A 14,780-nucleotide genomic window follows, 5' to 3' on the forward strand; every position below is an offset into this window, starting at 1 on the left:
CAGAGCAGGCAATATTCCCTGCCTAACAAGGGTCAGGGGTACCAAGAAAGAGTGCCAGGAAGATAATGCTTCCAACCCAAAACAAAAAGGGTTTCTTTTTCACAAAGGATCAGTTCTCTGCTAAAGAATGACTATGCTGAGACTTGGACATCCTGTCTCTTCCTCCTGTCCCTCTTCCACTTTCCCCTTCCCCAAGGCTTTTTCTCAGTCCAGCAGCCTGGCCACAAATAGTCCCAGACAAATAGGTGTGAGAGAATAATTCAAGGAGGACAGAAAATCCCCCCCAGGACCCACCAGTCCAGACACATCTGTTCTCTCTGGTACTCTTTTACATGTTGCAAGTAGCAGTTATAGAATAACTGCCTGCACCACAAACAGGAAAAGGTTTTTACTTCACAATCCTTTTTGTACACAAAAAGGAGCTATCGTGGAGACTAGTGTTATATTTGTCTTGTCTGAATACCTTTCTGAAAGTGCTCAAATTCAAAATGCTCACCCTGCAGAAGGTCCTACCCCTTCTTCTGGGTCACTGTTTCATGGCAACTATATATCTGAAAGATGCAGTGCATTCCAATTGCTCTCAACTTCAGGAAATATCTGAGATTTGCTGTGTCTGACTCACGTCATCAGTTTTCTGCATTACCCTTTGGCTTTCTACTGTGCCTTGAGTATTCACAAAGTGACTGGCTCCCATGGTTGCTTACTGGAATACCCAGGGCATCCATATTTTCCCTTATTTAGATGACTTGCTGATTTGTGCAGGGTCTTGATGATTCTAGATCACACTAGCTTCAAGCTGAACCTACAAAAGTCCTGTGTCACACCCTCTTAAAGAATTGTCTTCCTGGGGTGTATGATAGTTATAAAACAAAAAAAAAAGAATGGTCATTATACCAGAAGACAGTCCTGACTTATCAGAACATTTACAGGGATTTCTGTTTTCAAGAAGCTGCCTCCACAGGAGAGTTTCTCAAAATTCTACACCTTGTGTCACCAGTGATCCTTATGATACCACTGGTCAGACTCCTCATGTGAAAGATTCAATGATACTTAAAATGTTGGTCTCTGTGCCTGCATCCATTAGGATTCAAGTACTAGTGCTGGAGTTTGGAAAATGAGAGATCCCATGGGGGAAGGATCATCAGATGTCCCACAATACAGGCCTACCATTCTCCTTTCAGACCCCAGTTCAATCGGTCAAGACAGATTTGTCAGATTTTGCATGGGGAGCAGTTCAAGTGCAAGGCGAATGGGATCCTTCAGACACTACAAACCACATAAACATCAAAGAAATATTAGGAGGGATGCAGGCTTTAAAAGTTTTTCACCACTTACGATCTCCAGGTTCCCCCTTTTAATAGTCACAGGCAGCACTGCAGTCATGTATTTCCTGAACAAACAAGGGGGTACAAGATCATCCTATCTTTGCCAGGTGGCATTTATGACCTGGGAGCAAACCTCACAGAATTTTCTGATGCTTCAGGCCTCATACATTTTGTCAGAGCAAAACATAGGGCAGACTAAGCAGATCCTGGATGGACCCTCACAAGTGGAAACTTAGGACATTGGTCTTCCAGGACTTTGTCCTGATGTGGGGAATACCTCAAATAGATCTGATGTTCTTCGTGTTTCACTGTTGCAGTCATTACATTTTTGTAATCTGCTGGCAGGTTGCCCTCAGTCAGCCTGATTAACAAAGTCTTGGGTCCTGCATCAGTTGCTGTCCCTTCTTTCATGACGTCAGGTCATCAGGGGTATAAAATATGCAACCAACGCCATTACATCAGTCTTTCTTGCCGTGCGGTGCCCAAAGCAGAAGCGGTTCACAAGTGCCGGCCTGCTGACTCCTGAAATTTTCGTTTTCGAGTTTCAGAGCCGAAGCCTTCAACTAAAAGCTAAGTACCCTGTTGGGGAAACTTTTTTTTGCTCCTTACCGATGTCAGTAAAAGTTAATAATTACATTACGTGTGGGAAGTAAATACCTCATAAGGATTTTTATTTGTACTGTGTTCCTTGCCTAGGCCCTGACCATAACGTACCTTGCTGTTGGTTTTGTGCTAAATTTAATCAATGCACTATTAAACGTCGGTATATTTTTACTTCTAAATATTTTGGCTCACGATTTAATTATCCAGAAATGTCATCGGTTAGCAATCCGACTACTGAAATACCTAAAAAAATGCAAAGAAAAAGACAGAGACAGGCCATCGAGGTCCAAATCTGACAATGACGCTTCTCCTAAGCCAGTCGCCAGTTCGCCGGTACTCAGTGAAGCGCTTTTGCAGTCCCTGATACCCGCTATGTCTGATTCGCAGGACTCTACTGAGACCCATTCGGAGTCCGGTATGCCGCAAGATGCTTCAATTATGGAACCCGTGGATGTCTCTACCTTAGATGGGTCCAGAGCCGCTGTGCAGGCACCGGCTTCTGAGGGTGTTTTCAGGCCTACAGATTTGTATATTAGACCGACGCCATCTTCAAAACTAAGGCCAAAATCTAAATCTATGTCTAAAAAAACGACGCCTGGGCCACATGTGCAGGCCCCTATGCCTAAAAAACAAATGATCAAAATGGCTGAAGATTTAATTACTCTGATCAGGGATAGCCAACCCCCTCCTTCTAAGAGGCCTAGGCAAGACATTGATTATGAATCATCTGAACAGGATTCTATTTCGTCTGACTCTTCTAATGAACAGGATTTGTCTATATCTACTTATGAAGAGTCTGATGTAGAAGATTCCATTCCTTCTGCTTCTCCCCCTGAGGATTTTTCTTTTGGGGAAACTTTACATACCTTAAGGGAACATTTCCACTGGGAAAGTCAGGATTTCTCTGAATCTAAAAAGAGACTTAGGGATTTTCTTCTTCTTCTTCTTCCTCAGCATAGGCCTTTGGCTATACCTCCTGTTCTAGACATTGCTGATGATGTTTTTTCAGAATTTAGTATGGCTCCTGATTCTCTGCCTCCGGCTCCTTGTAAGCCAGACAGATACTACAGGGTTTCTGACTCCCACAAATTCCTTTTCAAAAATCCTATTGCAGATCCTGAAACCATTTCTCAGGGTCCCAAGGGCATTAAGGCCTCTACTGCTAAAAACCCTACCCCTTTTGATAGAGATTCCAGGGTGCTGGATAGATGGGGTAAGAAGGTTTACACTTCTGCAACCTTGGCAATCAGGGCTTTAAACTGTCAATTTCATATGCTTAAATATCAACAGCATATCATGGGACTGCTTAAACAGAAAATTATGTTAATTTCTGATTGTGTGGAAAATAAAGATTTACAGGATTTATTACATTCAGCTGAACAAGTTGGAAAACATACTTTGCAATGTGGTTTTGATTCTTTGGAGGCCTCTTGTAGGGCTGCTGTAACTGGATCTGTGCTAAGAAAGCATGCTTGGCTAAAAGAGCAAACTCTGCCTGATCATGTTAAAGCAAAATCGTTGGATGCTCCTTTACAACAGGACCGTATCTTTGGTAATAAGGCTGAAGAAGTTTTAAAAAAGATGGAAGGTAAAGCTAAATCTATGCAAACTGTGAAAGATTTCTTACAAGTGCAACCTCCAAGATTTAGTAGGCACTGGCCTACTAAGAACTGTCCTTTCCAGTTCCTTCGAGAGCCACTCTAGTCAAACCCAGACATTCCAAAGGTTCCAGGTTTCAGTCACAAGGGACTTTTAGAACAAAACAATAGGGTGCCCCCACCTCCAAATCTGGAAGCAACAAGACACCTCCTGTGGTAAGCAGTCTCAATGACTTCCCTTTACTCTTACCAAGCACTTACCTTTTAGCCACCCCTTTGGGGGGAAAACTGGCACTTCATGCAAGAAACTGGCAACTTATAACCCAGGACAAATGGGTTTTAAATATAGTATCCCAGGGATACAGATTTAATTTCCACACGTTGCCAATCCCAAACAGATGGCCAGACCTGCCCCTAAATCAGTGGGCAGAGGCCCAGAAACAAGTACTGTCCCACATGAACATGGGGGCTATTCAACCAGTACCAGAAGAGGAAAAGGGACAAGGTTTCTATTCTACACTTTTCCTGGTACCCAGAAAAGACAAATCATGGTGTCCAATTCTGGACTTATCTACTCTAAACACATGTCTGGACATTCCAAAATTCAAGATGCTGACTCTTCAACAGTTACTTCCTATGCTAGGCAGAGATGCCTGGTTGGTAACTTTAGACTTAAAAGAGGCTTACCTGCATATCCCAATCAGGGAATCTTGCAGAAGTAACCTCCGCTTCAAAGCAGGCTACTTGCATTACCAGTTCTCTGCACTGCCCTTTGGCTTATCTACTGTGCCCAGGGTCTTCACAAAGTGCCTGGCTCCAGTAATTGCATTTTGCAGGCAAAGAAATATTCAAATATATCCATACTTGGACGATTGTCTAATTCAGGCAGAAAAAAAAGGACATTCTTTTAAAGCATCTGGCATTTGTAAAAAGGGTTTTAACTTGTCTAGGGTACACCATAAACTAAAAGAAATCACAACTGGTACCCTCTCAAAAATTACATTCCTGGGTGCAAGCTTGAATACAACTGCCAGATGGCTTACCTTATGCCAGAAAAGCAAATTCATTTGGTAACCTACTTCAAACAGGTGGCCACAAAAACCCTGCTATCTGCAAGACAAATTCTGCAAGCTTTGGGGTTCATGGCCTCCTGCATTCTTCTAATTCCATATGCAAGACTGCATATGAGGAAACTACAGTGGTACTCATATGGAGTCAACATTGTCACAGCCTGTAAACAATGACTCCTATCATACCTTGCCTGCAACTAGAGTTCCTATGTTGGGCAGAGGCCTGCTACCAAAACAAGGGACTGCCATTCACTCCACCCCCTACCACCCAAACCCTAACTACAGACGCATCAGACTATGCTTGGGGGACTCATCTGGCAGGGAAGTGCATTCGGGGCAAATGGAGCCCAAATCAAATGCACCTTCATATCAATCGGAAAGAGATGCTATCTGTACAGAATGCACTGACAGCCTTCAAGGACTACCTTTATCCAGGACAATTAATGATAAAGAGAGACAACACCACAGTTATGTGGTACATAATCAAGCAGAGGGGTACACACTCCTACCCCATTTGCAGACTAGCCATGGCATTGTGGAACATGGCCTTGACCTACCAAATACAACTACAAGCTCAATTCCTGCCAGGAAAGCTGAATACTCTGGCAGACGAACTAAGCAGAAATCTCATGGACCCACACGAATGGAAACTGGAACCATGGATTTTCAACAGGTTGACACGCAAATGGGGGAGTCCAGACATAGTTCTGGGGTGAGGCAAAAAGATCTATCAGTTGGACAAATTCTGCACAAGAACTCATCACAAAAAAGCCTGGAAAGTGGATGCTCTATCATTCAGCTGGAAAAAACTATCCATCTATGCTTTTCCCCCTCTGCCTCTGCTCTCCAAAGTTCTACTAAAAGTCAAACAGGACAAACCAAAAATGATTCTGATTGCTCCAGACTGGCCTCGCCAATACTGGTAGCCACTCCTGCGCAATGTGTCACACCTTCCACTGTGGCACCTGCCTCAGACACCTTACTTACTGTCTGAGCAGAACTACCAAATTTTACATACTCAGCTCCAAACTTTGAATCTTGCAGTGTGGCTAATCACCTAAATTCACCCTTAGCATCCCTCAGCAAACCTGTGATGGATGTCATTTTAGAGGCGAGAAGGCCTAGTACTAGAAAATCTTATGCTGACAAATGGAAAAGATTCTGTGTCTGGAATCATTCACAAGGAATAAGCACAGCAGTGCCCAATATTCTTCAGATTTTACAATATTTAACTGAGATGCTTCACAAGGGCCTGTCCTTTTCTTCCATAAAAATCCATGCCTCAGCCATTTCAGCTCATTACAACACAGAACCTCCCCTCTTCTCTCATCCTCTGCTAAAGCAGTATCTCAGAGGGGCCAAAAACTTAAGACCACCCAGGAGAACTCCATCCCCTGCCTGGGACCTCAATTTTGTATTGGAAAAACTCACTCTTCCTCCTTTTGAGCCAGCTACTACTGCAGACTTAAAATTTCTCTCCTGGAAAACAGCTTTCCTTTTAGCAGTCACTTCAGCTAGAAGGATTTCTGAATTACAGGCTCTTATGGCAGTGGAGCCTTTCATTATTTTTCATGTGAACAGGGTGTCTCTCAGGACCAATCCATTCTTCATGCCTAAGGTGGTATCCAGTGTGGCTTTTAATCAGACCATTCATTTGCCAACTTTCTTTCCCAATCCACAGAACAAGGGGGAGCGGATTCTGCATTCATTGGATGTACACAGACAACTTAGATTTTACTTAAACAGGACATAATCTCTAAGAAAATCTGAACAACTACTGGTGGCATTTGCTGCAGGGGCAGAGGGAAAGGCTATTTCAAAGCAGACTATTTCCAAATGGATAAGCCATTGTATTTGTTTCTGCTATATGCAGCATGGTAAAACTATCCCCCAGGGGATCAGATCTCATTCCACCAGGGCTGCATCTACTTCTACAGCCTTTCTCAGAGGTGTTCCTACCAGAGACATTCTAGAAGCTGCTAACTGGAGCTCAGTTCATACGTTCACCAAACATTACCATTTACCTTCTTCTCTAAATCCAGAGCTGGCTTTGCCACTGCTGTCCTGCAGGGCCTTATAGCTGGTCCTAATGCTGTATAAATCCATCCTCCCAACCATAGCTTTGGGAATATACCCAAATGTAATGACTGCAACAGTGAAACACGAAGAACATAGTACAGTTGTGTACACTTACCATAAATGTAGATATTCGAGTATATTCACTGTTGCAGTCCTGGTTACCTTCCCTCCAGCTCCCTGTTTTTCTCTTACTATATCTCTACTTTCTTTTACTATGCTTTAACAGCCTTTTTTGGTGTATTTGCTTTTGTTTGGAGGTATATATTTTTTGTGTGTTTAATTTTATATATATATATATATATATATATATATATATATATATATATATATATTGCTCCCCATTTGGGGGGCACCTGACATCTGGGGTAAGAAAAACTGATGTAATGGTGTTGGCTGCATGTTTTATACCCCTGATGACCTGACGTCATGGAAGAAGGGACAGCAACCGATGCAGGACCCAAGACTTTGTTAATCAGGCCGACTGAGGGCAACCTGCCAGCAGATTACCCAAATGTAATGACTGCAACAGTGAATACACTCAACATCTACATTTATGGTAAGTATACACAACTGTACTTTCTCCTCCTTTCAAAAGCGACAGTTGGAAAAAAATCTGTTTGAGACATCCTTGCAGCCATGCTTGGAGGACAAAAGCATTATTTTTCTCTTGGATGGGAATGAATGTTTATGCATTTCCACTGATACCCGGAGTACTTCTGAAAATTCAGAAAGAATTCCCAAAGATCATTGTGATGACCTCCTTTTGCCCAGGCAAAGTTGGTTCTCCCTGTTAATGAAATTTGCCAAGGGCAATTATCCTGGATCTGCTCACACCATGTCAGGGGTGACTGGTAAACCCCTGATTATAGCCGTTCAATTATGGCTTATCTTATGCATCTATCAAGGTGCATCTTGTGGCCATCTCGGCTGGTCTTCCCATGGATCTCCCTTTTTCATCTCTTTTTGTGGTCAAACAGTTTATGAAAGGAGTGTTGCAGTTGACATCCTCTCAACTCAACATTGTTCATGAGAAATTGACCTTATTTCCTGTTGAACCTGCCTTTAATGCCGATTTAAAGTTCATCACTTGGAAAACTGTCTTGCTTATTGCTCTGACATTTGCAAGGTGAGCATCTGAGCTGCAAGCTCTCGTGGCGGGACAACCTTTTCTGATTTGCCTCAAGGACAGGGTTGTTTTACACATCAATCCATCTTTCATGCCAAAAGTTGTGTCTGAATTTACCTAGAATCAAATCACCAGAATCAAATCACCAATCTCACAGTTTTTTTCCAGAACTTAAAAATGAGGGAGAGAGGATTCTGCATTCCTTTAATGTGCACTTGGAGCTCAGGTGGTACCTTAAGAGAACTAAGCTCTTCAGAAAAGCTGAGCAGTTGTTTATTTCCTGTTCTGGAGTAAAGATAGTGTCACCTGTCTCTAAGGAAACAGTTGCTCATTGGCTTCCCTCTGCTAATGTTTTTTTGTTACCCCCACCATGGTAAGTCTAGTCCAGGCAAAGTTACAGCACATCCCACCACAGCCTTGTCCTCTTCGGTGACTTATTGCAAAGGAGTGGACTCTGGAAGCATTCCAGATGCAAGTTGGTCCTCTGTTCATACCTTTAAAAAACATTGCAAACTTGATTCTTTTTCAAGTTCTAGAACATACTTTGTGAGGACTAATTTTCCAGGGCCCCTGGATCTTTTTCCTTCCTCTTCCTCCTCCCATATACAGTAAACTTTGGAGAATGAGTGATGAATATACTACAATTGCATATGTCCTGCTTACCTGTAACACTAAATGTTCAAATTTCACATTGCCCCAGTGGCAGCACCCACCCACCACCGACCTGGTATCCATCCATGCTGTGTTGTTGGTTAGCTTTGTTTATTTTAGTTTTTCTTTTTCCTGCAGATTGACTCATTTCAGGCAGGTCTTGCTTTGAGAATTTGATTCTTACTACTTAGCACTAAAATTCTGAGCAACTGACTTCCTGAGACAGGGGTCAGACTTCCTCTGATGGGAGGAGTTAGCCAGTCCCGTTACAAGGTGTCAGGAGTTCTGAGCTCTGGAAACCCCTAGAGTGGATTTGTGCAGGCATAGAACACATATGCCACTGTGGCAGTGTGAAATTTGAACAACTACTGTTACAGGTTAGTAGGAGTCATGCAACTATACTTTTTTTGATAATGATGAAGATATCCCCAGCTTTAATGGTGATCACATAATCTGGTAAGTAGATGAGCCTACACATTCCAGATAAGATTTTACAAGTTGCAGCAATTGCTGATGAAAAGGATGTGCACACAGTAAATCAAGTCAGATGAAGTGAACAATTTGATATGTCAAGCTTAGAGTTTAGGATACCCTGTGAAAGATCAAGATCAAATCTCCAAATAAAAAAGGGGGAAGGGGACAAGACAAGATTTTAAAATCTGGTGGCAAAAATACTTGTTTTAGTTATAATAATGGTTAAATACAACAGTGCACAGATTCTGCGTAGCAGAAATAACAAACCAAAGTGGGTACATGCTTTATATTTCTAAAAGCATGGGCCACGGTTAGCCGAAATCAAAGATGAACCACTGATTATGAAGATTTTACCTGATGACTTAGATAATTAGTCACAGATTGTAGATCATGCAACATTGTAAGATTATTGGATTTATGATGGGTCTTATCACTCACTGAAGACTACATGCGAATTCAAGTGAGAGCTCACTGTCTGAGGACATGGCTATAGTTGGTTCACGAGAGGAAAGGATTGAACACACTTACACTAGTGTATGCAACATAGCAGGATGGAGGGTTAGTATGTGTGGAAGTAACCATATGCACTTTGACACAAACACTGCAGACATCAGATAACAGCAAGGGAAGGGAGTTGGGCACATTTAAAAATAACTACCTATCACAGTGCAGTATAGCATGGCCATGCTGTCGGCACTCAAGTCACAAGTCCAAGGGGAAATATGGGCTGCTGGGTTATAGCCCACTGAAGGGAATAAATAGGTCAGCAGGGCAACTGAGCAGGAGGACTTAATAGTTAGTGTGGAAATAGATAACTCACAATTATAGTTTACCAAAGTGGACATTAACAATCAGTGTGAACACGTTAATGTTGTGACATTTAAACAGTATTGTTTATGGACTTGTGAGATTAACCTACATTCTGTGCTAATACGTGGTCATTGCTAGTCATTGATGCAGTTGTTCTAATAACTTGTTCCCCTAAAAACAGGATTTCTACTCCAACAAGTGGATGTTCTGTGTAACCTTGTTAATCCCGTCAAACACTGTGAGTGAACTGCATTTCTGAAGACTGTTTGCTGTATTACAATGAGTGCTTGCTCTACAGATGTTCTTTGGTTAAAAATGCCATTTGTTTTTTGTCTCCCTGATTTGTTATCACACATATAACAGTAAGTGATTCGAATTAATAGGGCACAATGTATACTAATGGGTTACATTTATTTCATCTGATGTCAAAGTATCTAAAAGCTGTTGCTGGCACAAAATGTCTTAAGCTCAGACTATTGAAGACTTGGAATCCGCCCTTTCTTTACTGTTGTGTAGCCTGGAATTGGTATATATAAGTAGTAGGGAGTGAGGAAGACACGGCCCACATATGGGGTGGGGCAAAGAGGCTTGCCCACTGCGTAAAATAGGTTTTATTTTTTAATATTATGGATTTAGATATTTTGATATGCAGCCATACTAATGTATAGATGTGCACTAATGTAAAATATATATTTTATCCTTTAACAGAACATGACTTTTTAAAAATTGTTACATTGCCAAGCTATGTGGTGTACAGTCAGGTCTTCTAAATATTAATCTTTCTTATTAATGTAGTCCAGAAGATTAGTTCTGCTGTTGAATTAAATATTTATCTCTTTCTTGTTGCAGTCAGGGTGCTCAATTTTTGCAGCTTTTTTTAGACCACCCTCCTGTCTCTCACTTACATGCTGCTGCCTGGTAGCCCTCTTCCCTTTTCTCTGCTAGGTACTAAATCTTACCTCAGAGCTGAGCGGGTCACTTCACTTTCCAGCCACCCTCCCTCCTGGGCCCACTATCTTGTATACCTCCTCCCTTTCCCCAGTGGTCTGTGTGGTTCTGTTTGCCTATTAACATTCTTTTTTCCACATCATTGTCTTCATTTAATTTCCATACTGAACATTAATCCTTTTTCCATCGCTTAATATCTTCCACATCTACTCTGAGAACCTCATCACTCTTATGGACACTGCTTTCTGCTTTACTTATGGACTTTAAATCAATCAGACAACTAGGCAAATAAATTACTCTGTGAAGATGGCCACTGCTAATTCTTTTTGTATACCCTCTAGCTACATTATTTTTATTGCTGCCTTAAAAAGGGGATATTGGTGTCAACAGCTGTTTGTCCAGTCAACAAAAGTCAAGAAATAAAGATGGCATGAAAGAGAAGTAAAAGTAAGCATCTAATTATATTCTTTGTTACGGTTAATCCATTGTGTGAGTGTTGATTGTAGATAGTTCAGTTGAAAGGGTTACTGTTGTTATCTGCAGTAATGCTCCATACTTTGTCACAGTATGACATAATTACTAAAAAAAGTATAGAATAACAAGGTTCAGTATAACAAACATTTGCTGTGGGCATTTGTGTAGGAGATCAATAAAATGGAAGATCATTGTTGGCTAAGTATAGGAGAAGGGATTTAGGGGTTATAGGTATGAGATTATGTACAAATGAGAGATGGTTATGTTTAAAACATATGATATATAAAAGGCATTAAGTGCTACCTCACACAAGAGAATAATTAATAGCATTAAATATCAATGCATACGTAATTCAGTATACACTGGTTAAGCAATAGGACACGTTAGATCAAGATGGGGGATACATGTCTTTCACAACAAGGGCTTGCACCGCCATATTGAGGTCAGTCAGTAAGAATACCACCTTGTGTGTCCCCTGAAAAGAGGCCATTGTCCTGGTGTACTAACCCTATTAACAATTTGTAAAAAGCTATCTGTGGGTAACAGAATATGTTGATGATTGCAAACTGGTTAAAATAATCACTTGTAATTAAAGAGGCTGAAATCCCCCAAAACGTTGTACAAAACTACATAATTGGTACAGCAGTAGAGACCTTACTGTAATGTTCGTAAATCTAGCATCATGAAGTCACATACTAAAGGGAACACGTCGGGTAACTCTTGTGTACACCTACCCATGTACCCAGTGGTGCTGTTAAGCAGAAATAACCATAAAACATCAACAACAGGGTTTATCCCCCAAGTTTGTGATAACCTCACTCTCTGTAGGATCTTAATGTTGTGAAATAATCCCCTTTTCGATACTTAGGAATCTATAAGGTGAAAAACAGGATAGAAACAACAAACCTTCCTACAAGATTATTTCATGTAAATACAAACATTTTCTTAATACCAAGAAAGTGGAAAACAAATGAATACCGCTCCCTTTACAAAAGGTAACACACATGTTAACCTGGATCCATGTACATGTTATCAAAGTAGCAGTATGTTTTAACTATTCCATTCAGCTTATAAGAGAAGGGATCAGCCTGCTTTTATGAGGCTTGTGAGTTCCTTTAAACAACAAATAAATGCGTGGTTATACACTGTTAAAAATATTAAAAAGCTTGACAGAGAATCTCATGTAAGCTGGTGAACACATTTTCTGTAACAGTCCACATTTAGTATGCAAATGATGGTGTTTCTTTCACTTAGTCCTGGATCTTTATGCCTCTTCATTTTGCTATTACAACTGGCCCCAAAGCCAGTCCCAGCTCCTCTCCCTCCTTTGCGCTACTGTGAAACCTACTATACCATGAGGCAGTGCTTCAAAGTATATACATTTAAAAGTTAAAACTCTTCAGTTATGTATCAGATGAAGACTTCAAACGGAAGCATTTATCTATGATAAATAAAGACAGATTACTTGAAGAGAATGGGAAGCCTCAGACTTTTTTTTCTTGTTGTTTCTTTTTCATTATAATAAGTAATGGTAGATTATTTGCTTGGCTATTCTAAATTTACCTCCTTTTGGCCTCCTGAGATCTGTGTTAACATGCAATGCACTTAAATATATAAAAGGGGATTATTTTCCAACATTAATGTCTTAAAGAGACAGATCGAGATTAGCACCAACTTCGAGATACCCCCTTTTGTTGATGTTTAAATTTATTATCATGAGATTTGATAAAAAATATGAATTATGATTACAAAATAGTCAAACACTAATAGATGCTACCATTAATGAGCTAGGGAAAATGGTATATGACAATTCATTGAGCAGTGTATCTGCCAAAATCAGGAAAGCATATTCTATAGCACGTCTAATTTCAAAGAGCGTGTCTTCTTACACCAGAGAGAACAATGTACCACTTTAGACCTCACTAATAATATCCATTATTGAACAGAGATTCTGCATTTTCTAGATTTCAAACAAGCTGCATGAAGAAACTTGAAAAACTAGCTTGAAAACCTGAACCATTCAGAAATTCTCTTTAGGAGCCGTCATATTCTTTTCCTGTGTGTTACTTTAATACCTCTGCCGTGTCTGTAATGCTATGTCTGATCTATTTTGAAAGTCTGTACCTGGAATGCAACACTCAAGGGTCTAACACCAGGCCAGGTAAACTAATACTAAAAAAAATAAATATCATTAATACAAAAAATAGTCACTGATACATTATCAGCATCCTGCCACCTTAGAAGATGTTGAAATAATTGTCCTCTACTATCAGGAGACATTGGTTATTACTTTACTTTAGAAATAATAACTCTTTCTTTAGAAATAATTTTATATGTACATATATTATGTGTGTGTGTATGTTTGTTTATGTATATGTTTTCTTTCTTAAGTTTGATATGTGACTGAGACAAAAAGCCCATTTTCACGTGTCCTAGGAGAAAAGCGCCGTGGTTAACTGTAATAATTATTGTTTGAAGACTGTTCTGATTTTCATAGTAGATGGGTAAAAATACAGATTACATATTAAATATGAAAAATTACACAGAATTTGGAAAAAAGTGGCTCAAGTGAAATATCAGAGAGCACAAGTAAATTCCAAATCCAAAAAACAGTGCAGACAGCTCTAAAGACTTGCAGCTGAATTTTATTAAAAATAAAAACTTCACAAGACCAAACAAAATAAAAAATAAATAATTGTTCATGCTACAGTTGTTTCTTCCGTTCTAAAATGAGAGAAATGACTCTTAGTTATAATGCAATGTGATCACAGTCCTTAAAAGCATATTGGTTAAAGTAAGACTCATATTTACTGTTTAACCAGTGGAAAGAGAAATTAATAGCCCCAAGTACTTCAGGATAAGTGTTGACAACATGCAGTTATTGTAAGGGAGAAGAGCTCATGAAGACTGTCCCACATATCCATGCAGCTGATCCGAGTGATTTAGCGAAGATTAATATTGTGACTAATTTGAAGCAGAGCATGAAGTTGTCATGGGATTTTCAAGGACAGGTAATGGAGGATGCTGTGGCAACAACTTTTGCTCATACAGCTGGGGAGCTTCTAGGCAGGTGTGCTTTAGTTCAAGCAGTAACTTGATTGTGACTGAAGATGATGGTTGACAGAGCTCCACCAGTTCTACCACTAAATTCCTTGCGTATAAAATGAACAGTCTAAGGCTGGTGAATTTATTTTCTGGAAATGTAGTGATTCTGCAAGTGAGCTGACTATCATGGTGCTCTCGGATGTACAAAATGGATTACTGCAAAGCCCCTGGTGACTGATAGATGGGGCATTTATATATGAAGGTAAAACCTTTTGATAACTACATTTCATGCAGACCTCTTTAATAGCTGTTGTAGACTGGAAAGCAATGCCTTTAATATGTGCCTAATGACAATGTAAGTTCTTTTGAGCATATAATACCTTGTAGAATTTAGTTTGTGAGCTATGTGAGAGTATTCAGTATTCTGCTAAGCTGCAGTTCATATTGTAGAACTATGACACTACTGCCATCCAACGTGTGTGAATGAATTTCCCTGAGGCAATTCCTAAGGGATGTATTCTTTTTTCACAGAATTTGTGGAGGAAGCTGCAGGCATTCAGCGTTGTCAGGACTTTCA

Source organism: Protopterus annectens, chromosome 8.part0, assembly GCF_019279795.1.
Source record: "Protopterus annectens isolate FY-2018-M chromosome 8.part0, PAN1.0, whole genome shotgun sequence".
Lineage (NCBI taxonomy): Eukaryota > Metazoa > Chordata > Ceratodontiformes > Protopteridae > Protopterus > Protopterus annectens.